The sequence below is a fragment of the Monodelphis domestica genome, chromosome 1, assembly GCF_027887165.1.
Source record: "Monodelphis domestica isolate mMonDom1 chromosome 1, mMonDom1.pri, whole genome shotgun sequence".
In the NCBI taxonomy this organism is placed as follows: domain Eukaryota; kingdom Metazoa; phylum Chordata; class Mammalia; order Didelphimorphia; family Didelphidae; genus Monodelphis; species Monodelphis domestica.
In genome coordinates, this window is record NC_077227.1 from 497,737,299 (window position 1) to 497,757,680 (window position 20,382).

Genomic DNA, 20,382 nt, shown 5'->3' on the forward strand with positions numbered 1-20,382 from the left:
ATTACTTTCATTTCTTTTCCCCACTTTCTTTCCACCTCTCTTATTTGATTTTTGAATTCCTTTTTAAGCTCTTCTAGTGTCTGAGATCAATTCCCAATTTTCTTTGAAGTTTTGTGTGGGACTGCTTTGATCTCTTCATCCCCTTACTGAATCTGCTTCTTGTTAATCTTTTTCTCCCTAAAAAATTCTATACTGGGGTGTTTCTTTTGTTGTTTGATCATTTTCCCAGCCTTTTAAAAATTTTTACTTTTATCCTAAAATTGTTTCTGTTCTTAGGGTACAGGATACATTACCTTAATCTTCATGATTCCCTTGTTGCTACCCTCTACTCTAGTTCTGGTTTTCTGCAAGTTTTAGTTCTTCCAAAGTGGTATAATGGCATATAGGATGTGAGCTCTGTAAGCTGCTGATTCAGACTCTTCTGATGGCTTTCACACCTCAGAGCACTATGAGCTACTTTGCTGTGGGGTTAGGGTCTTCACAGCAGGCATGAAGTGGCCAAGTTCTAAGGATGTGGAGCCTCACAACAGGTTTGTGGAGGGCTTAGGACTTCAAGAATGATTTTGGACTGCTTTGTTATTGGCTTAGGCAGGATTCCATGATCTCAAAGTTAGCTTGTGCTTAGGTTTGGACTATAGATGGAAGGTGGGTGACTTATGCTCCTCTGGGTACACTTTTATTTCTGGTACTACCTTATCCTGTGAAATAGACCCTCTCTGTGTACCTTTCAAGTTGTTTTTCATAGGAGAGTGTTAGGAATAAAAAGGAATCTGGCCAGAGTTATAAGCATTTAATAAAATGAGACGAGGGAGGAGAGAAAGAGGATATAGATATATTTCCGTTAAGAAATGATTAGCCTGAATATAATTGATTCTCCATTTGGCTGGCTAAGGACCTATACCCACTTCAGCAGCATTGTGGTTGTCACCTCTCTATTGTATAATTGAGGGACAGGAGTGGGCTCTCTGCCTGGATTTAAAAGTATTTCCCAGCCCACTAGCTTTCACATGTTATGTCAGTATGGCAACATTCTGCTATTCCTTCCTCCTTCACTAGAGTTGCCAAGTCATTTTATCTACCACTTTGTCACCCACCTTAATTGCTGACTTTTTTGTCTTAACCTCTCACCCCCAGAGAGTACCAAAGCATTAGGTCTCCTAAATAACTTCTTTCATACAAGGGTTACTTCACTTCATCCCTTTGATGGTTCTATGACTCCAGGATTTGTTTGGAGTTGCTACTTTAATGTTGGATTGAAAGCATTCTCAGAGTGATTCCAGCTCTCTATGCTGCTAAGATACCATTTTGGCTCTGCCTATTCTTCTTCTTAAGTAGTTCTTTCCAGTTAAATTTTTTGCCTCTTTTATTATTAGGTCAATACTTTTCCCCCCAAACTATTACTTCTTTTTTAATGTTTCATGCACTACTCTCATTTCTTCTCCTAATTTTTCCTCTACTATTCTTATCTTTTCATTTCCCTTTTCTAGGAGATCTTATTAATTTTGAGTGTAGTGTGAAATAGGAAGAGATATGGTCACTGGTTTCACTAACTGTGCTCTAACTCTTCACTTTACAGAAGAGAAAAAATAAAGGAGTAACTTGACAAAAGTAGCACAGTTAATTGGTGGCAGATCAGAATCTAGAATCCATATCTCCCAACTCCCAGAGTTAGACTCTTCTAGAACAACATGAAACTTTCATTAAGAGTAAGCAAGGAGGAGGGGCAGAGTCAAGATGGTGGTGTAGAGGAAGTGAATGTTCAAACCTCTGAAAACCCTTCCTTACTGAAAGATGAGGCAGAGAAGATGAAAGATGACCTCCAAAGAAAACCAGACCAGAAGGAGTAGAATGAACAAAAAGCCAGGGATGAAATCCAGTCTTTAAAATCCAGTATACAACAACTGAAAGCAAGTGACTTCACAAGGCAGCAGGACACTATAAAACAAAATCAAAAGAATGAAAAAATTGACGAAAATATGAAGCATCTCATTCACCAAACAGAATATTTAGAAAATCATTCCAGGAGAGACAACTTCAGAATCATTAGTCTACTGGAAGACCACGACAAAAGAAAAAGCCTGGTTATCATACTATAGGAAATTATCCAAGAAAACTGCCCTAATATTCTAGAACAAGAGGGAAATGTGGAGATTGAAAGAATTCTCAGATCACGTCCTGTACTTAATCCCCAATTGACAATACCCAGGAATATTGTAGCCAAATTCAAGAACTATCAGACCAAAGAAAAATATTACAAGCTGCTAAGAAAAAGTCATTCAGATACCATGAGACCACAGTGAAAATAACACAGGATCTGGCTGCATCCACACTGAAGGACCAAAAGGCATGGAATATGATATACCAGAAAGCAAGGGAACTAGGTCTACAACCAATAATCAACTCCACAGCAAAACTGATTATATTCTTACAGGGGAAAAGTATAGTCATTTAACAAAATAGAAGAATTCCAAGTATTAATAAGGAAAAGACCAGACCTGAGCAGAAAAGTTGATGCCCAAGCACAAAACTCAAGGGAATCATCAAAAAGGTAATTGAAAAAGAGGGAAAAAAAGAAAAATAAAACAAAACAAAATAAAACCAGAACAAAACATTTTTAAGAGACCAAATAAGTTAAAATGATGGGTATCCTTATAAGAAAAGAGGTCATTGGTAACTCTTAAAAATGTTATTATCACCTGGGCAGCTAGAAGAATTACATTTAGAGGGAGCAGTGACAAATTGTATAGGATGAAATGTCAAGATATATATTGTGATATGGAAATCACATTGAAAGACTGATATATATTAATTTAAGGTCACCAAGGAATTCAGCTATGTAATTCCTAAATGAAAACTCAAGTCAGCAGTCAACCTTTTATGGAGTTTTTAATTAATTACTAACAGGAGGAAGAAAGGTATGAGAGAGAGAGAGAGAGAGAGAGAGAGAGAGAGAGAGAGAGAGAGAGAGAGAGAGAGAGAGAGAGAGAGAGAGAGAGAGAGAGAGAGAGAGAGAGAGAGAGAGAGAGAGAAAGGGGAGAGAAAGGAATAGGGCTTAAATACCCACTCTGCTTAGGCTGTGCCAAAGGCCCAAGGCCTTAGATAGCCTAGGCAAAGAAAAGAGATCAGTCCCTATCACTCACGTGACCAAAATGGAGAAACAGTCTGAGTGCCTCCACTCCAAAGCACCAGACTCCAACAACCTCCTTTCCACCACATAGGAAGTCCCCAGAGTCCTCAGCTGTCCTCTACCTCACTTCCTGTGTCTCCCCTGTGCCAATGGTGGCTCTAGCTTAACTCAGGACCGCCCAGAGGTCTGTCCCCTTTGCACATGTCTGTTGAAGGTCATATTCACAAATAATTAAATCTTGAGCTTTGCTGCAGCCCTTCCTAAATCCTGTTACCCTGAGTAGGGTGGAGATTGTAGTTTCCAAGACCTGATTCTGTCATTCCAAGTATCTCCATTGTTATTGATCAGGAAATAGCCAAATCCCATCCTCTAAAGAATGGTTTGAACAGGGTTGAGTAGTTTTGAAATTCACAATATGTATATAGATGTATGTTTGCATAAATTCATATATATGTGTGTATATATATGTATATATATCTATATATATAAATAGAGTTTAAAAAAGATTAATACTAAAAGAAATGGGAAAAGAAAAACAGGGGGTTAAATTTATACTCAAAGAGTGAAAAACAATCCAATCCTTTGGGGCAGAGAATTGATTTGCACCCTGTAGGGAAGTAGAAGGGTAACAAATGGACTGGTGGGAGGGAAGCAGTAGAAATGAGGGAGAGGTTGGGCTTAGTTTAAAAAGACTGTAATGGAAATAAGGGGGAATAAGAAGGGAGGGGGTTAGAAAGGAAGTAAAATATGGGTAGAAATTAGGGGAACTGATTAAAAACAAAATATTGTTATAGAAGGAAATAGTGAAAAAGAAAAAAAGGTAAGACTAGGAGTATAAATCAAAATGCTGGGGAAAACACAGATGGTAATAATAACTCTGAATGTGAATGGGTGAACTCATCTGTAAAGAGGAAGCAAATAGCAGAGTTGATCAGAAACCAAAATCCTACTGTATGTTGTCTATAAGAAACACACATGAGTATATGCATAGTGTAAAAGTAAGTGGATGAAGAAAAAATATATTGGGCATCAACTGATAAAAAGAAGGCAGGAGTTACTATCATGATATCTGATAAAGCCAAAGTAAAATAGATCTGATCAAAAGAGATAGGTAGGGTAATTGCATCCTGATAAAAGGCAGTATAGACAAGGAGGAAATATCAGTACTCAACATGTAAGTACCAAATGGTATAGCATCCAGATTTCTAAAGGAGAAACTAGTGGACTTGAAAGAGTAAATAGATAGTAAATCTATACTAGTGGGAGACCTGAACTTTCTACTATAAAATCTAGATCAATCAAATCAGAAAATAAATAAGAAAGAAGATAAAAAAGTGAATGAAATCTTTAAAATATTAGAGTTAGTAGATATGTGGAGGAAAATAAACAGGGATAAAAAGGAATACACCTTCTCTTCAGTAGCTCATGGTACATTCACAAAGATTGACCATGTACTAGGGAATAAAAACATCGCAATAACTTATAAAAGAACAGAAATAATAAATGCAAACTTTTCAGACCACAATGCCATAAAAATAATAATTATTAAGAGTATAGGGTGAGAGAAATAAAAAAATTTATTGGAAATTAAATAGTACAATTATCCAAAATTGGTTAAAGAACAAATCACAGACACAATTAATACTTTAATTGAAGAAAATGGCAATTATGAAACATTCTTTCAAAATCTATGGGATTCAGCTAAGGCAGTATTTAGGCAGAAATTTATATCCTTGAGTTAATATATTAATAAATTAGAGAGGGCAGAGGTAAAAAATTTGGGCATGCAAATTAAAAAATTATAAAGTGAACAAATTAAAAATCCCCAGATGAAAACAAAATTAGAGATCCTAAAAATAATGGAGAAATTAATAAAATTGAAAGTAAAAGAAATATTGAATTAATAAACAAGACTAGAAGCTGGTACTTTGATAAACAAATAAAATAGACAAAGTACTGGTCAGTCTAATTGAAAAAAAGGAAAGAAGAAAACCACATTGACAGTATCCAAAATGAAAAGGGAGACCTTGCCTCTAATGAAGAGGAAATTAAGGCAATAATTATAAACTATTTTGCCCAATTATATGACAATAAATATGTCAATCTAGGTAATATGGATTTATATTTACAAAAATGTAAATTGCCTAGAATAGCAGAAGAAATAGAATACTTCAATAACCCCATATCAGGAAAAGAAATTAAATAAGCCATCAAAGAATTCCTTAAGAGAAAATCCCCAGGGCTTTATGGATTCACAAGTGAATTCCATCAAACATTCAAAGGACAAATAATCCCAATACCATACAAATTATTTGACATAAAAAGCAAAGAAGGAGTTCTACCAAATATCTTTTATGACACAAATATGGTACTGATTCCAAAGCCAGGTAAATCAAAAACAAAGAAAGAAAACTATAGACCAATCTCTTTAATGAATATAGATGCAAAAATCTTTAATAGAATACTAGCCAAAAGACTCCCCCAAATGATCACAAGAGTTGTTCATTATGATCAGGTAGGATTTATACCAGGAATGCAAAGATGGTTTAATATTAGGAAAACCATCCACATAATTGGCCATATCAACAAACAAACCAAAAAAAATCACAAGATTATCTCAGTAGATGTAGAAAAAACCTTTTACAAAATACAACACCCATTCCTATTGAAAATGATAGAAAGTATAGGAATAGATGGGCCTTTTCTAAAAATAATAAACAGCATATATTTAAAACCATCAGCAAACATCATCTGCAATGGGGATAAATTAGAAGCATTCCCAATGAGATCAGGAATGAAACATGGATGCCCATTATCATCTTTATTATTTAACATTGTAATAGAAACACTAGCAGTAGCAATTAGGGAAGAAAAAGAAATTGAAGTTATTAAAATAGGCTTTGAAGAGACCAAGCTATTACTCTTTGCAGATGATATGATGGTCTACTTAAGGAATCCTAGAGAATCAACTAAAAAGCTAGTGGAAATGATCAACAAATTTAGCAAAGATACAGGATACAAAATAAACCCACATAAATCATCAGAATTTCTATATAGTTCCAACTCATCCCAGCAAGACTTAGAAAAAGAAATTCCCTTTAAAATCACCACAGACTGTGTAAAATACTTAGGAATCTATCTGCCAAGACAAATTAAGGAACTATATGAACACAACTACAAAATGCTCTTCAGAAAATTAATACTAGATCTAAATAAATGGGAAAATATCAATTGCTTGTGGGTAGGAGGAGCTAACATAATAAAAATGACAATCCTACCAAAACTAATTTACTTATCTGTGGCCATACCCATCAAACTACAAAAAAGTTTTTATATAGAATTAGAAAAGAAATAAAAAAGTTGATTTGAAAGAACAAAAATTCAAGAATATCAAGTGAAATAAGGGAAAAAATGAGAAGGAAGGTGGTCTAGGAGTACCATATCTTAAACTGTACTAAAAAGCAGTGGTCTTAAAAACCATATGGTACTGGCTAAGAGACAGAAGGGAGGATCAGTGGAATAGACTTGGGGTAAGTGACCTCAGTAAGACAGTCTATGATAAACCCAAAGATCCCAGCTTTTGGGACAAAAATCCTCTATTTGACAAAAACTGCTGGGAAAATTGGAAAACAGTATGGGAGAGATTAGGTTTAGATCAACATCTCACACCCTATACCAAGATGAACTCAGAATGTGTGAATGACTTGAACATCAAGAAGGAAACAATTAAGTAAATTGTGTGAACACAGAATAGTATACTTGTCAGATTTTTGGGAAAAGAAAGACTTCAAAAATTGCAAGAGCTAGAAAAAAATCACAAAATGTAAAATAAATAATTTTGATTACATCAAATTAAAAAGGTTTTGTACAAACAAAACCAATGCAACCAAAATTAGAATGGAAGCAACATATTAGGAAACTATCTTCATAACAAACACCTCTGACAAAGGTCTAATTACTCATATTTATAAAGAGCTAAACCAATTGTACAAAAATCAAGCCATTCTCCAACTGATAAATGGGGAAGGGACATGAATAGGCAATTTTTAGTTAAAGAAATCAAAACTATTAATAAACACATGAAAATAAGTTCTAAATCTCTTATAATCAGAGAGATGCAGACCAAACCTACTCTGAGGTAACACTTCACACCTAGCAGATTGGTTAACATGACAGAAATGGAAAGTGATAAATGCTGGAGGGGATGTGGCAGAGTTGGGACATTGATACATTGCTGGTGGATTGATCCAACCATTCTGCAGGGCAATTTGGAACTATGCCCAAAGTGTGGTAAAAGACTATCTGCCCTTTGATCCAGCCATAGCACTACTGGGTTTGTACCCCAAAGAGATAACAAGGAAAGACTTATACAAGAATATTCATAGCTGTGGTCTTTGTTGTGGCAAAAACTTGGAAAATGAAGGGATGTCCTCAAATTGGGGAATGGCTGAACAAATTGTGGTATCTGTTGGTGATGGAATTCTGTTGTGCTCAAAGGAATAATAAACTGGAGGAATTCCATGAAATGGAACAACCTCCAGGAATTGATGCAGAGTGAGAGGAGCAGAACCAGGAGAACATTGTACGCCGAGACTGCTAGGTACAATTGATTGTAATGGATTTCTCCATTAGCATCAGTGCAGTGATCCTGAACAACTTGGAGGGATCTATGAGAAAAAAACATTATCCACATTCAGAGGAAAAACTGTGGGAGTAGGAACACAGAAGAAAAACAACTGCTTGAATACATGGGTTGAAGGGATGTGCCTGGGGATGTAGACTCTAAATGAATATCCTAATGCATACACCAACAACATGGAAATAGGTTTTTATCAAGGACACATGTAATACTTGATGAAATTGAGCGTCACCTGCTGGAAGGATGGGCGGAGGGGAGGGTGGGAAATAATGTGATTCCTGTAACTAAGGAATAAGGTTCTAAATTAACTAAGTAAATTAATCCAAAAAATAAATAAATAAAAAATAAGAATAGAATAATATGAAAAATTTAAAGACATGTGAAATTATTTGTATGAATTCACATAAAAGTAATCTGTACCAAGAAAACAATATTGAATACTTATAATGTAAATGAAAAGATTAAAAAGCAGATAAATTTAAAAAAAAAATAGTAAGCAAGGAAAAAGGATGGATTTCCCAGCTGAGACTTTCTTACTAGTAGAATATTTAATTCCAGGTAATATCTGGATCATGAGTGGTTAGTTTCCTTTGCCCATAGAAATGATGTCACACTCTTATTTCTACAATTTATTTCTTATTTCTTATTTCTATATATATCTTATTTCAGGCCACCTCCTGCTATTATTTACTTTGGAATTCTTCCTTTAGCAATCAAAAGTGTATCAAAAAATAGAACATTGAACTATTCTTTACTAATCTACTACCTAAGGCAAATTGGGCTGTACCTGGAAGGAGTGCCAGCAGAGTTTTGAAGGTCAGTTGTTATGAGAATATCCACATGATATCTCTCATTCTAATATCAATATTCAAGATTGGCTTGCTTCTGCAAGCTTTGGCAGATTCTGTTGGCTTCACACTCTCTGGAATAAATACTTTCACTGTTTTCAAATTGGGAAAAATGTACTATATATACCATTTCCTCCAACCACTTCTTTTATGCATCAGAATTTTCTTCCATGTTGGTTTTCTAAATTCACTTTTGATCCCAGGACTCAGATATAAAGTTCTTGATCACTGCAATCTTTTTTACTTTCCCCTACTTTCAAACTTCTTGGTTTGTTTCTATAAACCACATTCTAAGTTAATTTTCATAAAGAAGAAAGCAAATGTTAAGGAACAACAAGAAATTACTTGTTTGAGTAACTGTCAAACAAAAAAAAAGATAAACTTTTAAAATTCTAATTTTTTTCTTATTTTGAGGGGTTTCAAGATAATCTTATATCTTCTGGGCAGCCAATCTTGCCCTTGTTCTCTTTTCCATCTGAGGGATCTGAAATAATATTGAAAGATTGGTTCCTGTGTCTCCACTTTCCAATTCTAAACCATGACCACTACACCTCTAGTTGTAACATGGTTGATAAAAGAGAGTTGATTTTGTGGTAGTAAAGAACTGAAAAAGAAAGGGTTTTTCATCAGTTGGGGAATGACAGAGTAAGTTATGGTATATTATTTTAATGGAATAGTTTTGTACAGAAATGTCAAACAAGACAATAACAACAAACCTGGAAAGACTTTCCTGAAATTATGCAAAGAGAGATGAATAAAACCAACAGAATATTGTTCACAATAATAGCAACAAAATATAGTCAACTGTGAATGAATTAACTATTATTAGCAATGCTAATATCTAGGACAAACTCAAGGGACTTAACAAAAAAGGCTGCACTACCATACAAAAGAACTCATGGAGTCTGAAATCATATTGAGGCATATCATTTTTCACTTTATTTCCTACATGAATTTTCCTTAGTGGAAGCAATATATGTCCTCTCATGATGAACATGGAAAAATATGTATGGTGATATGTGTACAACATATATTACCTGCTTTCTTGAGGATGGGAGAGGATTGGGGAAAAGGGAGAGGACATATATGGCAAAATGTCAGAAAACAATTGTTTAAAAACTTGCAACAACATGTAAAAACAAATAAACATATGCCAAAAATAAATGAGAGGAGGAAAATGGATATAATTGGGAGTGTTGAAGCAAGCCTGAAAAGGACCAGAAACACATAATTATTATTTCAATGTCAGTATTTATACCTCAGTAATCCACAATCCCTACCACTGAGACTTAATTTATTGTTTTGTTGATTTTTTAGACTTAAGAAAGTGATTAATCAAATGTTAATATTGCATATAAATTCTAAAAGTGTCAAAGGTATATTTTTAGAGTTTCAGGTGTTAAACATTTACCAACATCAAATTGGTTGTAGAGTTATCAAAAATCTTTAATTCTTTCTCTTAATAACAGAGTACATAAGGAGTTTCATGAATATATATTGATCAATCTAGGTATTTTTGGAAATTCTTAATTGATATGATGATAGAGCATTTTTAGCTAAAAAAGAAAATGAGTACAGAAGATAAAATAGACATTCAAATATATAAAATGCAGAAGTTTTTCAAAGAATAAAATCAATGAAACCATAATTTGAAGATAAGCAATGAATTAGTGATTTCTTTTGGAACTATGATGTCACCATCAAAGATTTAATATCCAAGACCCATAATTAACTCAAATAGATAAGCATAAAAGGTATTTAACAAAAGAGGAGTTATCAAAGGATACAAATAGGCACATTTAATCAAAAGAACTCTAAGCTACTGAGACCATAAAAGAATACTGAAAATCATTGAAAATATCATTGACATAGATCAAACTAACTCTTAGGTTTTACCTCAGATCAATATTGGCCAAAAATTTACATTAAATTGTAAGTCCTGGTAGTACCATGAGAATATAGACCAGTAATGTGATTGCAAATTGACAACTATTTTGGGAAAATTTTAATTATTAAAAAATCATGAAACATATCATTTAATCAATTTTACTAAATGTCATTCATTGTTTTACATATATCCCAAGAAGGGCAAGGATAAAGGGAAAATTCTCATATATAAAACATATTTATATTAGTACTCTTTATATTATCAAAGAACTGGAAACAAAGTAAGTACTCCATTAGGAAATGGTTTAGTAGATTATGCTTCAGGAACAAAATCAACAGTTAATGAATCATAAAGTGTGATGAATAAAAGAATTAAAAAAAACTTGAGATTTATATAATCTAATGTAGAACAAAGAAAGCAAAAAATGATCAACATACAAGATGATCATAGTAATGTAAAGGAAAATAACATATAAAGATTTCAGAATTCTGATTAATGTAATGATTCAACAATGATTTAAGAGTTCTGATTGTAAAACATACTTATTTTCTTTTTGAAGAAAACTGGTGGACCAGAGATATAGAATGAAGCATATATATTTTAGACATAAGAAGTCTGTTGTTTGTTTTCTTTGACTTATAACATTATTTTCCTATTAGGTAAGGGGTTGTACCTTTAATATACATAAAAATGTATTTCTTTTGACACACATATACATATAGATACTACCACATGTGTCAATTACATATATACACATATAAACAATATATATTATATATAAACAATTTTTAAAAGAAATAAAATTTTCCAAGACAATATTTTCTCGAATGATCAATATGGGAGCCAAAATGGCAGAGTTAAGCAGAGAAACTTAAGGTTATCATCAGAATCCCCTCCAATCAATAATAAAAAATGCCACAAAATGAATACATTTGTGAAAGAATCATCAAGTAGATAGAGAAAAACAACTTCCAAGGAAAGAAATACTTAAAAGGTAGGCAGAGAACATCTGGGGTACTAGCATAAGAGAGAATCACAATCAGCAACGGGTAAAGAATTTGTCAAGAGCCCCAACCCACATCTACTGTCCCAGGTTCAGAACCTAAGCCTAAGCCAATATTCAGATCCTGAGACCCTGCCTGGACAAATAGAGGTCTAAGCCAACTCAGACCCATCAAAGTTCCAAACCTATGGTGAAGTCCAGAATCCCAGCCCAGGGCAGTTTGTGCTGAAATGGGCTGATCTGTGTGGGCTCAGAGGAAGCCAGGAGTCCTAGTCTAGGTGTATGGTAAGGGCATAGATCTCAGCTTGCTTTAGCTGGATGACCCAAATGGGGTCCAGATTTTTTGCCAGGGACTCAGGGGAGAGATCCAGGACAAGGTGATAAACTGTGTGCCTGAGTAGATCATATATACAGTGAGACAAAAAACTTTTGCACTTTAGCACTCTGGAATCTTTGCTGCAAATTCTCAGCTGTCACTTTCAAACCGTGGTCAGGTAAAAATGTTCCCTTTTAAAACTTTTCCTACTTCCACTAAGTTTGGGGAATGGCTCTGTCCTTTCTAGGTTCTCTATTTAAAGGGACTTTGCTCAGGGTAAATAAAATTCTCAAGGGAAATAAACTTACTAATACCTCTATGGTTCAGAGAGATAACATGTGAATGATAGAAATTTTAAAAGAAAAAGAATACTTAGCCAGTTCAAACTTCTTCCTTATCTGAAAGTGTCAGACCTATTGTAGTTGGGAGCTGCCTGGCAGCTTCTTTGGCATACTGATCTGCTAGGGCGTTTCCCTTTGCATGGGGAGAATTCTCTCGTGGGTGCCCTGGGATTTTAATAATTGCTATTGCCTTTGGTAGTAAGAGGGCTTCTAACAGTCTCCGGACTTGTGCCCCATTCTTGATGGGGGTTCCAGAGGAAGTTAGGTATCCCCTATGTTGCCACAACATTCCAAAATCATGAGCCACCCCGAATGCATACCTGCTATCCGTATATATGTTTACCCGCTTTCCTTTGGCCAGCTCACAGGCTCTGGTTACTGCTTCCAATTCGGCTTGCTGAGCAGAAATTGCCGAAGGGAGATGCCCTGCTTCAATGACTTCTGCAGCGGTAGTGATGGCATATCCGGCTACTAAAATGCCAGATTCATTTCGGAGACAAGAGCCATCTGTATACCAGGAAAAATCTGGATTCTCCAGTTCTTTTTCCTGGAGATCTTCTCGTGGACTTAAAACAGAATCAACAATGTTAACACAATCATGCCCTTCAGTACAATCCCTGTCACTTTCCTCTATATCTGGCAGGAAAGTGGCTGGATTAAGGGTTTTACACCTAGAAATGGTGATGTTGGACTTAGCCAGGAGAGAGGCTTCTAGCTTTGCAAGGTGGCTTGTGGAAAAATGCTGAGTGTGATGAGAGTTCAAAAGCACCTCTATTGCATGTGGAACATGCAGTGTTAAAGGAGATTCTAATGTCACTTCTTCTACTAGTTCTAGTAAATCTGAAGCTGCCACTACTGCTCTTAGGCATGATGGTAGCCCTCTTGCCACTGGATCTAAACTCTTACTGTAGTACCCAAGAGGCCTAAAGTGGTCTCCATGTTTCTGGCTCAAAACTCCCAGGCTAATCCCGTTTCTTTCTAAAAGAAAAAGGTGAAAGGGTAGTGAATAATTTGGACGCCCCAGGGCTGGGGAGCTAGAAAGAGCTGACTTTAAGTCCATGAAAGCAATTTTTGCAGCCTCATTCCAAATCAGAGGTTCTGGGGACGAGGCCTTGAGGAGATCAAAAAGGGGCTTGGCTACTAAAGAGAAAGATGTGACCCATAACCTACAGTAACCAGCCAATCCCATGAACCCTCGAAGCTGTCTTTTTGTTTTGGGCCTTGGGAAATTCAATATAGCAGCTACTCTGGCGGGATCCAGGCAACGCCCTTCAGCTGATATTAGATGTCCCAGAAACTTCACCTGTGAAGAGACAAACTGCATTTTTTCTTTAGATACCTTATGGCCTTTTTGTGCTAAGGACTTAAGGAGCACAATTGAATCTTCCCTCGAAGACTGGGCATCTGGGGAACACAGAAGTAGGTCATCCACGTACTGGAGTAAGGTGGACCCAAATGGAAATTTAAGGCCAGCAAGGTCTGCTTTTAGTACTTGGGAGAAATATGTGGCACTCTCTGTATAACCCTGGGGCAGAACAGTCCAGCAGATCTGAATTCCTTCCCAGGTGAAAGCAAAAAGGAATTGGCTGTCTGCATGTAGTGGCACACTGAAATAAGCACTGCATAAATCAACTACAGTGAAAATTTTTGCACTGTGTGGGATTTGATTTAAAAGGTTGTGGGGGTTGGGGACTACTGGAGCTCTGGGGATAACACAGGCATTTACTGCTCTTAAATCCTGAACTAGGTGCCACCCTCGGCCTCCAGGCTTTCGGACACCCAGTATGGGTGAATTGCAAGGGCTGGTACATTTTATCAAAATACCTGCCTCTAGATAACTATCAATTAATGGTCTAATTCCTTCTGTTGCTTCCCGTGAGAGGGGATATTGAGGGACCCTTGGAAGGGGTTTGGATGGGTCTAACTGAACTTGTGTTGGGGGAGCACTTAAAATTCTCCCGATGTCAGAAGAATCGGTAGCCCACAGAGAGGAAGGAACTTCCTCCAGCTGTGGAAGATCATAGGTTATAATGGGAGCTGTAAGTATTTGGAAGGTGGGAGTTAAATTCCAGTCTACTTTCCCTCTCTTGAGGAGATTTGCAAGGACCTTATTTAACCCTTCCACATAGAGGGTGTTAAAGGTAATTAAGATGTCTGGGCTATCTGGGGAAAGTCCAGAATTTGCCCTGAAGGTATCTAAAAATCTATTATAAAAATCAAATACAGATTCTCCTTCTTTCTGAGTGCAAGTTTGGATTTTTCCCCAATTTACAGATTTTGGAAAGGCCTTGGGGATTGCTTCTAACAAAGCCTCTCCCATCTTCTTTGCCTCCTGAAGATGGATTTCAGGTCCTTCCTTTCTGGCCATTAACTGATTAATATATTCTAAAGGGTTCTCCCAACTTGCAGTTTTAAACCAGTGGGCTGCATCTCCTGAACCTACTAGTATGTGAGCTAGCTGGTAAAGGTCTGATAGGCCAGGCTGGTATGTAGAGAGAGTTAATTCAAATTCCTTGGCAAATTCTATGGGGTTTTCTCTAGCCTTTGGGAATTCCTTGGCCATGGCTCTGAGCTCTGTTTTTGTCCAAGGAGTAAAAGATACCTGCATTGTTTTGGTTCCTTCCCTTCCCTTAATTTTAAAAGGGAATTGAGGGATGGGTGCCTCAGGTGATTCTAGGGGCTCAGGTATGCTGTCTAAAGAGGTTGCTGGGTTGCTAGAGCCTTTCAGGAGTTCCTTAAGGCTTTCTACCTCCTTCTGTAAATCAGCTATTTGCTTTTTAGTGGCTTCCCTGCCTTGTTCACCTTGATTCTCCTCCTCCTCCCTTACCTTTCTCTTGTTCTTACCCATCTCTTGTTCTACAGATCATTCTGACCTGTGTTTTCTCTGGGTGTACTCCTCGAGCCATTGGTTGAAGACTTCTCTTTCGTCTCCTTCAATTTCTTGACCTGCTTCACTTAAAACAGACTGCAGAAACAACATCCTTTCCTCATTAAGTGAACCCCACCTTGGCCAGCTTACCTTCGGATTGGCCTTTGTCATCGCTTGCCACTTCTCTAAGTACTTGCTTGCATCAGGTCCATACTTTGAAACCATGTAACTTTCGGCCGTATTTCTTTGGGCTACAGACCGCCCCACCAAATTTTGGGACAACAGACAAGCTGTTACCCATGTCCAATGACTATGGACAAATTGACTAAGGATCCCTTAATTAAAGAGCGAGTTATTCCCAAACCAGAGATGCGAGTCCTTCCTCCGAGAGAGAGCCGCTTACCTGGCCCTTGCTAACCGGACTCCTGACCCAACCCCAAACAGGTTGTGTGAGGTACCTCAAGTCTGGGGTCCTTGTTAGCTGGAGGGCTCAGGCCTCGGGGACTTTGGATCTCGGTGGAACCTCCATTAATGTCAACTAGAAAAAACACAGAACTATTAAATAGTCAAAATCACTCTTTAATCAAGGGAAAAGGGGTTAGCGCTGCTACTACGACAACAGAGCTGATTTCCAAGACTGCACCGGAGTCAAGACGCTCTGGTCACCAGCCCCTGGGAGTGCCACCAACTCAGGATGGACTCCGAGGAACAAAAGAACTTAGAGAACCTATATACCACTCTAGATGACCTGGGGGCTTTAGGATTAGAGGGACAGTTGATTGACTTTACAATGGTAAGAAAGGAAAATGAAGAGTTCCGGACAGGAATAATAGTGAGGGGCTGGGGCCCTACAATGGACACAAAAGGGAAAGACTCAGCCTAGGGCTGGGTCACCTTGGTCATGGACTTTAGCCTAGGGGGAAGAAACCATTGGGACAAAAGGGATGTTTAATATTGGATGGGATTTGCTGTTCCCACCCAAACTACCAGGAAGTTCACTGTCTGGTGAAGAGGGACCTTCCCTCAGGGGGAAACTCTCCTGTGACAAGGTCAAAACCTGGGGTTTCTATACTTAAACTAAATAAACTGAGGATCTCTAGATTTCCATGTTGACAAGTCTTTAAGTCTTTAAGCAATCAGCATCATAAGGGTTAATTGCATCAGCAGTGGAAGAAAACCCTCAGAGCTCCCATCCCTCAGGTAATAATACCACCTTGGAAGAACTAAAACTGGCAGAAAACCAGAAAATTAGCTAAAGGTATCATCAAGGATGGCCTGAAGTTTAAGAACGATCTCTAACCTCATAGAAAATAGTCTATCTACAAAAAGGTAGGAAAAAATGAGCAAAACCAACAACAAAAAGCACCTAACTCAAAGTGCAAGTTAGAGACACAGGAGACAGTGAAAGCAAAATAAACACATACAAAGTTCAAAAGAAAAATATGGATTGTACACAGATTCTAGAAGAGTTCAAAAAAGACTTCAAAAACCAATTAAGAGAGGCAGAGGAAAAGTGGGAAAGAGAAATGAAAGTGAGTGATGCAAGAAGAAATGGACAAATTGAAAAAGGAGAACCAAAAACTGACAGGATAATCAAGTTTTAAAAATCAGAATTTATCATATAGAAACTAAATATTTCATGAGAAATCAAGGAACAATAAAGTAAAATCAAAGAAATGAAAAAAATAAACCAGAGGGAAAACTGTGATATCTTATTGAAAAAAAAAAAATTGACCTGGAAAATAGATCCAAGAGGGAGAATCTGAGAATTATTGGACTACCTAAAAGTCATAAACAAGAAAAAACCTTGAACATCATAATACAAGAAATTATCACAAAAAAAACTGCTGAAATATCCTTGAATGTTTAAGATTATATATCTTTAGAACATGGGAGAATTAGAAATTACAGAATAAATTCAATATTAACATTAGTAGGCTTATACCACATATAGTTTTTTAGGAGTTCATCAAATAAATATTTGGTGGCTAAATTAGTAACCTTCAAATAGGTTCTGATTTGAGTTTTTCAACATGAAGTTCAAAAAATATACTTGTAGGAAGTTTAGATTATCAAAAAGCAGGAATGGAACTTTTAATATGTGTAATATGTAGATTAAATTTTATGTGTCAAAATATTTATTTTAAGGAAGAATCTTTATCAATGTACCTTGGATGAAAAATGATAGATTCTGTTCATATAATACTTTACAGATCCTTTAAAAAAAGTTTCCTTGACACAACATTAAGGAAGATAGTGAAGCTGTCTCCATTTTACAGAAGAAAAATCTAAATCTCAATAAAGTTAAATGAGCTACTCAAAGAAATTTAATAGATGCTCAACACAGGGATCAAACTCAGTTTGTAAGCCATAATATTTAGAGGTAGAGTGAACCCTTGACATTATTCTAGACTAATCTTATTTTATAGATGAGGAAACTGAGACTCAAAGACACAAGTGATTTGCCCAAGGTCACTTATAGTAATTAATGAGATTCAAAACTGGATCCTCTTGTTCTAACTCCATTTCTCTTTCCATTAAATAATACTATCTTAACAGGAATGGCCATCTGGACAAGCAGAAGAGAGAAACAATATTTCCATATCCATTGCTTCTTTGCTGCCTTTGTCCTTTTCCTATGCTCACTTGTATCCCAATAGCAGAAAGAGTGTCATTATCCTGCAAATTTTCCTTTTGATTCTCTCCAAACTACAGGACCCATTCTTTGTAATGGATGACAATCTGGCTAGTCAAATCTGCTTGTAGTCTGTTAGCTATCAAAGTACTTCCCAGTTCTTTCAAAGATACATTTTCTCCATCTATTGTGTTTACTTATTCTTATTCTGTAGTAGAATGCAAGATCCATGAGGGCAGAGGCTATTTCTTTTCTCATTTTATTCCCAGTATCTAGCACAAACTATGCACATATAAATACACATTACATTAAAATTATTTGAAGCTAGACTTTCCATGCTTTTTTCTTATCCCATTTTTCAGCATCTTGAAATTTAAAAAGACATACCAAAAATGATAAACATCTTTTCATATTTTATGTGTCCAAATGGCTTCTTAGAAATGGTCATGATTTCATATAAATATATGTAGATAATTAATAAGACATTAACTACAGCAATTCATATAATTTAAAGACATATCAGGTAGTAAAGATACAATATTAAAAAGTTCAATTAGGTCTGAGGTTTTATAGACCATGAATTAATGGTATCAGGGGCCCCACAAAACCAATTAATCTGTTAAAGATATTTAAATAGGAACATGGCCAAGTCCAAGCTACCTTGAAGTCTATTAAAATATCAATGATGAGACTGAGAGTACATCAACTAACAAAGACCCATTAATTCATTGTTGGTCAGTGGGGTAATGGCAATATTTCCAAATACCAATTTTCCAAACAGAAGATGCATTAGAACAAATGTTGTAGCTTTTTGGCTAACAATGATGGAACCAGAATTCAGTGACATGCCAATAACTTTTCATATATTTACTCCACTTTGTGACAAGATATCCATTTAAAGAATTCTAGAATTTTGATTATAGGCATTTTACTCCCTGCTTTCCCAGAAGAGGAGAACAAAGCACAAAGAGGTAGAAGCACTTCCTAGGGTCATACTTCAAGCTAGCAACAGAACTATGTCAGGGACTGAATGATCTTGTCTTCAAGTCTATTGTGTTAAACTTCTCATATGCTACTTCCCATATATTAGATTGTAAGAAAAATACTAGACAGTATCAAAAAACATGGGTGCAAATATTGATTGACTATCTAAACTTTTAACTTACCCATCTTCAAAAAGGAAGTAATAGTATATACTCAAGGGAATAATTACATATGTACTTGCTTGCAAGGCTATCTTGAAAAGTGCTCCTTATGAAGTTAACAAATAATATATTTATGTTGAGTAGACCTGAAACACTTGCTAAGAACAATTATTACTATTCTTGTTATTGTTGTCATTTGTTGTTTTGAAGGCCATAATCAGAGTGGAAACTAGGCCTCTCCAAACTTAGATTGTTGTTGTTTTTAATTAGTCCTGTGAACATCAAAAACTTAGTTTTCTCTAGATAACTACAGCTACCATATTATTCAAGACTTACGTTCAACAGGACAACTCAAATTTAAATAGTTTTTAAGTGTTACTTGTGTGGAGAGTACTATGTGAGGCCCTGAAGTGTGTACTAACTCTAATTAGAGACAGCAGCACTTCTCTTCCCAATTTTTATAATCTATAAAAGAGGGAACAGATACAAACACTGATAAACAAAATTCAAAGAATATTCTAAAATATAAGAAAGATGTACTCTGTGGACCCAAGTATAAAAGGTCAAATGAAGAGGGGAGGGAGAAGAACTAAGAGAATTATGGATGGACCTCTAGATGAAAAAGGCTGAAACTTCCATATTAAGAATATCAAGTCTTGGAGAATTCTGACAGTGATCCTCAGAGAAGTAATTAAGGCCAAATACTTCCACAAGTCCATTAATGAGTTAATGGGAAGTATTTGGTGCTCAAAAGAGACTACTCAGAAAAGACCTCTCATTTGAGGATCTGCTAGGCCCCTTTCAGGTATGCTTTCATCCTTTTGTGGCCACTTATTCCCCAGCTCACTACTGGGGTTCCAAGATGCCATAGCATGCACACTAGGCATACCTAAGTAAAATCATCTGGGCAGGCGAGCTAAACCAGGTTGAGATTAACCAATAGTTCTAAAATCTATGAGTTATAGGAGTGTATACCCCAGCCATGTGAAGTCTTACACCAGAGGAAAGGATGAATAGGAAAAAAATGATTCTAATGGCCATGAAGGCAGCAGAAGCAGGTATTTTGAGCACATATGAGCTTGGTTAAACATTGTGAAAAAGACAAGTTCATCAACTGTGTCCTGAGTCATCAATAGTTGCTTTGAGTTTTGTCTTGCCCATAAACTTTGATGACTCTGGAAGACAGAGTAGGGTCAATGACTTTGTATAATTCTACTTCATTTAAATCCAATTTATGCACGAGTTAAGATATTTTTCAATATCACTTTATTCCACTTTGAATACAAAGGAAAATAACTAGCAAGTGAAATTAATAAATAAAATGGGGGTCCAAATTTGTTACCCAGTGATTAACTGTCACTGCAACAAAAATTTAAGAAAGAAACAAATCTATTCCAAAGAGCAGTGTAGACCAGTGGAAAGAAGAATGGCTGTTGAGACAGGGGAATCTATGTTTCTGCCTTTGACACTTATATGTGATTTTTCCCAAGTTGCTTAACATCTCTTGGCCTCGGTTTTCTCATTTGTAAAATTAAGAGGTCAGGCTATCCAGTCTCTAGGGTCCCTTTCAG